The following is a 6,338-nucleotide window of genomic DNA, read 5'->3' on the forward strand; positions in this document are numbered from 1 at the left end:
AGGTATTTGTTGGGATCCTTGAACTAAAAGAAATGGTGGTACTTGTCGATCGAGCTTGCAAGGCTGAAGAATTACTGAAGGAAAAGAAAAAGGTAGAATCTGAAACACGAAATTGGAAGAAAAGACCAATGAGTAATGCACCCTCACAACAAATCAGAAAGTCAAGAAATATGAATCCTCATTCCCAAGTTTCAGCTGAGCAATCATATGGAAATTTTAAGAAGCGAAATGTGGGTCCTAAATCTCAGACTACTTCTGCGGCTAGTGTGGGAAATACGAGATTTGTTAAACCCGAGTGCCAGCGGTGTGGTAGAAATCATTTTGGTCCGTGCAGAGCAAATGAATGTTTTCAATGTGGTTCTCCAGATCATTTTATTAGAGACTGCCCAGAGAGAGCTGAGAAAGAAAAATTTCAGAATGTAAAAGCTAGTGGTGCAGACTCGAGGGGAAGGTATCCGAGAAAAGCTGGAAGTGAAACAAGCAGTAAGAATGTAGCCAGAGATGCAGCAGTTAGATCTGAAGGAAGAGCTCCGGCTAGAACTTATGCTATTAAAGCGCGTGAAGATGCTTCCTCACCCGATGTGGTTACCAGTACATTTTCTCTTTATGATACTAATGTTATTGCTTTGATTGATCCCGGTTCTACTCATTCATATGTATGCATGAAACTGGTGTGTAGTATGAATATACCTGTTGAGAACACGGAATTTATGATTAGAGTGTCGAATCCACTAGGCAAATGTGTGATAGTTGATAAAGTATGCAAGAAATGCCCTTTAATGATTCGGGGTCATTACTTTCCGGCCGACTTGATGTTGTTGCCGTTTGATGAATTTGATGTTATTTTGGGTATGGATTGGTTGACATTGCATGATGCTATAGTAAATGGCAAAGAAAAGGTTATAGAATTAAAATGTGAAATTGGTGAAATCTTGCGGGTTGAACCAGACAAATCAGAGGCAATATTTAGTATGATTTCATCGATGTCGGCTCAGAGATATTTGAGAAAGGGTTATGAAGCTTATTTGGCGTATGTAATTAATACAAAAAAATTGAAAAGAAAGTTAAATTAGTGCCGGTTGTGTGTGAATTTGTAGATGTATTTCCAGAATAATTGCCGGGTTTGCCTCCAGTCAGGGAAGTAGAATTTGGTATAGATTTGATACCGGGAATAGCTCCGATCTCGATTGCTCCATATAGAATGGCACCAACAGAGTTGAAAGAATTAAAGTCGCAGTTGCAAGAGTTGACTGATAAAGGCTTTGTGAGACCAAGTTTTTCACCTTGGGGTGCTCCCGTGTTATTTGTGAAAAAGAAGGATGGTTCTATGAGATTATGTGTTGATTATCGGCAGTTAAACAAGGTGACAATCAAAAACAAGTATCCATTGCCGAAAATTGATGATTTGTTTGATTAGCTAAAAGGAGCGACATGGTTTTCAAAGATTGACTTGAGATCTGGGTATTATCAACTGCGAGTGAAAGAGTCAGATGTGCCTAAAACTGCTTTTAGAACAAGGTACGGTCATTATGAATTTTTAGTTATGCCATTCGGGTTGACAAATGCTCCTGCTGTGTTTATGGACTTAATGAATCGCATATTCCGGCCATACCTGGACAGATTTGTTGTGGTGTTTATAGATGATATTTTAATTTATTCAAAAGATGAGACAGAGCATGCTGAGCATTTGAGGATAGTTTTGCAAACTTTGAGAGATAAGTAGCTGTATCCTAAGTTTAGTAAAAGTGAATTTTGGCTCCGGGAAGTTGGATTTTTGGGTCATATTGTTGCAGGTGATGGTATACGGGTTGATCTTAGTAAAATTTCAGCCATTGTTGATTGGAAACCACCGAAAAATGTAACTGAAGTTAGGAGTTTCTTGGGGCTAGCTGGGCATTATCGGCAGTTTGTAAATGGATTTTCTATAATTGCTGCTCCTATGACTAGACTACTCCGAAAGGATGCTAAATTTTAATGGACAGAAGAATGTCAACAGAGTTTCGAAGAATTAAAAAAGTTATTAACTGAAGCACCAGTGTTGATACAACCCAAATCAGGTAAAGAATTTGTGGTGTATAGTGATGCTTCTCTAAATGGTTTGGGGTGTGTACTCATGCAAGAAGGAAAAGTGGTGGCTTATGCTTCGAGGCAGTTAAAACCTCATGAGAGGAATTATCCTACTCACGAATTGGAATTGGCTGCAGTGGTGTTTTCTTTGAAGATTTGGTGACATTATTTATATGTACAGATTCCTTGTTGAGTCTAGTTTTAAGAGAAATAAACCTCGTAGTCATTGAAATTTTGTATAGAGAGATATCTGATTCGTAATAAACATAGGTTAGGGCAGTCGAACCCTGAAATAGAGGAGACTTTAACTAATAAACTGTACTAATTGGCCCAACCAAAAATTCTAGAAAAAAATTAGTAAATATATATATGAGTCTAGATTTAGGGAAAATTTACGGATCTTGATTTCAAGTTTCGTAACTCGAGATATGATTTTTCTTGTAACTGTGACTCGGGTAACTAGAAAGCTATGAATGTAGAAACAAATGATTTGAAGTTCTTAATTTGATAAATTATGTTCGGTAACCCCTCAAGCTCAACTTCGGCGACGATTTCGGGCGTGGCGACGTTACAGATTGTTTAGACCAATCTACTAAAACTGACAATATGGTACAACCTACTTTGCAAGAATGAGGTTGAAGGAAGTACATGCACCATTCTCAAGCAGTAGCAGAGGACCTATTCATGAAGATCGAAGGCTACAAATCGAGGAGCTAGATGAATGGCAGACGCATAAACTGAGAACATACGATAAACTAAAACTAAGCTAGAACGAGCTCAATACCTTCCCAAATCAACTTAAGGTTGGAGATAAACTACCAAACTGAATGAAGAAATCCCTCTTACAGTACTTAGCATTTTTCGATTTGGTACAATCGAGGTAAGTCATCCCAAGTTCAGCACTTTTAAGGTAAACAACACCCATATAAAACCTTATTTTGATGAGAATGATAGTAGGAACGAGGAGTATAAACTCCTCGAACCACCATGACCATTCAATGGAGAGGTAAGTCAAGATTAGACTATAAATAAGCGCTTCTCGAGAGGCAACCCGAGCACTAACTGTATTAACTTCTTTCAATCTTAGTGTTTAACACCTAACTTAATTACGTAGCTCTTGAATACAAGTTTACCACATAGACACGGCCAAGCACACGGGCGTGCTTAGGGCCTTCTGAAAATAGGGCAAAGATTTTCCCAACACGGGCTACGATAAATCGCCACGGCCATGCGACGTGGCCATAGGTGAACCTACCAAAACAACACGAGTTTGAGACACGCTCATGCCTTGAAACCGTGGCCGAGCCTGTTAATTTAACTGGAGCGTAGAACACGCCCGTGTCTATCACCCGTGGTCGAACCTGTTAAATTACCACGGGCATGGAAGAAGTGAAAGAATCCAGACACAGTCGTGTGACACGGCCGTGCACACCCACACGCCCAAGGAACACGAGTGTGGGCTAATTGTCAGACGCACCCAAATTTAAAATTCGCGAATCACACGGGCGGAAATTGGGGAACACAGGCGTGCTCCATGGCCATGTACCCCAAAATCTATAAATAGGTTACATTATTCATTGTCTTCTTCACTCAAAAACCCTAACCCTAGCTGCTGCCAGTCCACACACCGTCCCTACTATGCCCGTGCGCCGCCTCCAACTCCATTTTTGACGCTCATTCTCCCCTTTCTAGCGTTTGTTTACTTTTTTACCTTTAATTGTGCTCATTTTTCATGTTAAGTTATCATAGTACTGTGCATTTTTTTTGTTTTTTTCATCTCTTTATCACTCACATTTCATATCTAGAGTAGTTATTATCTGTTCATGTTCAAATTCTTACTCATTACATGATTTCTCTACTCCATCTGATTAGTTAGAAGTGAATAGTCATGGTTAGGATAGTTGAAATATTCATGCCTTTTGTGTTGACATTTCCGTTCATTCATATAGTATGTTGCATTCCATTCTTTGCCATTTTTAATTATATCACCATGCTAATGCCACAAAAGTATGCCATTGAACTTATTGTTTTAGTTAAACTTAGTAGTTGTGGCTGAACATATTTATGGATTTTCCCTCCTCGAATTTAGTCGCATTTTACCCTATCTACTCATCAAGATGAATTGATGTTTCCAATTGCAGGTACAATGTCATCTTCGCATGGTAAAAAGGCCGCTGTCCCTACTTCAAAGAAAAGGAAGGGAGCATCATCTTCCTCGGGTCCTACAGCGAAATTCGCCACCCTTTCCTGCAATTCCCCATCGGGCCCCAAGAAGAACTTTTCTAAATACTCCGGGCCTAACCTTTAATTGCGGGCCACTGCATCGACTGGGCTGCAGTAGAACAAGTTCAGTTGGCTAATGCAATTCGGGCCCTCCTAACCACTGATCCTTGGGACATTTTCTTTAGGATCATTGAGTCGACATATCTCGAGCTCACAATGGAACTATGCTTAACGTTTCATCTTCAGACCGTAATGACGAACTACGATGATCCCGGCACGGTGCAATTTTGCCTAGGTGGATTAGTCTGCCAGCTCAGCGTCCAAAATTTGGTACGGCACTGGGTTTATATACGGAGGAGTTCAAGGAGGATAATGACTTAGATACTCTCAACCGCCATATCCATTATTCTCCTTCACGGTGTTGGGACGCACTAGTACCAGGTGCAGCCACCTATAATCCTAGCCGCTCTAGGGCATCGGTTCTCCCTCCATCTCTGAGGTACCTTCACGCCATTTTTGCTCACACGATTACAGGAAGGCGAGAGAGCACTAGCGTCGTCAACACTCACGACACCTACTTTCTATGGTGTATGTCACACGGGCACATCATCGACCTTGCATATTTCATTGCCTTCGCCATTCAACACCAGACGGAGCGGCATAGGAAGGGGGTCATCTCCATTGACCTCTATGTTACTCGATTGGTTGACACTTCGGGCTCCTCCGCACCGCGGCCCAAGAATCATCCTTAACCCTCGTTGGCCAGATGTCTCTTCAAGGCATCTCAAGCATGCTAAGCTTGAGGATGATCGAAATGCGCTGAGGAACCCACCCTCCTCAATATCGTCTCGCCTAATCTACCGAGGAGGAAGCCCCCGAGGACATTACTGATGATGTCCTTCCACAGCACGAGGACCCACCATCTCAACCATCACCACCCTCTCGTCCAGTTCATGCAGCGGCTTCATATGCTGACATTTTTTAGCGCCTCACTCGATTCGAGCAGTAGTGTTTTCAACGATTTGACAACATTGATACTACTCTATAGCAGATCTGTCAGCACCTCCACATCTCATTGCCATCCCCACCTCGTGAACCATCTAACGATGAATATGTTTAAAAACTTTTATTTATTATTTTATGTTTTTACTTTTATTTTATTTTGAGACTACTTTTTATTTTTCTTTCATCTTATTTTTATTAGGATTTATAATTTTTATTTAACAATTTTAAATTCTGACTATTTCCTATCGAGTAATCATTCTTCCTTACATATTTTCTAAAAGAGTTCCTGATACTATCATAGTTATAAAAAGCTCCAAAGCTTATCATCATCAAGGACTCAAAACTCCACAGGGGAAGGTTCTCCATGACTGCCATGTCCTGCTTGACCACAACCATAGACACCACTAGATATAATATTCTTTTGGCGTAGGACTTATGGACTAATGAACCTCTACCACAGCCGGAGTATCCTCCTCCACCCTCACGCCGATTATTCTCCAAAACTCCAGTTCAAGGAAATTCATTCACCACTCAGGAAGTTTCACTTCTCTCCCTATCTTATTTTTATATTCTTATATCTACCTTTGTACATTGAGGACAACGTACATCTTAAGTGTGGGGGGTATTCATTTCATTATCAGAAAAATCCCTGAATGACTGCCTTGTTCTCTTGAAAAGCTCTCATATCATATTTAGGATAAATTTTGATTGATTTATGATTTTGATTGATATATCTTGAATTAAAACATAGGCGTTTATGCATTGATTGTTTAAACATTAAGACACTAGGGAATCAAGCATGATAAGTTGATTTTTAAGAATTTAAAATTATAGGTTGTTTTCCCAAAGTTTAGGCATTACTTTGAGTAGGAATCCACAAGTTTTAAACATCAAAAAGCCATTATTCTTGCGATATTTTTGAGCCTTTTGAGCATCTATTAATTATTTTGTGCTCACTTTTATTATTGCTTTGAGTGCGTCAGTATTGAACTATTATTCTAGAACTTGCTTGATTATGCATGTCAAGACCACACCTTTTGATT

Source organism: Gossypium hirsutum, chromosome A06, assembly GCF_007990345.1.
Source record: "Gossypium hirsutum isolate 1008001.06 chromosome A06, Gossypium_hirsutum_v2.1, whole genome shotgun sequence".
Taxonomy (NCBI): Eukaryota; Viridiplantae; Streptophyta; class Magnoliopsida; order Malvales; family Malvaceae; genus Gossypium; species Gossypium hirsutum.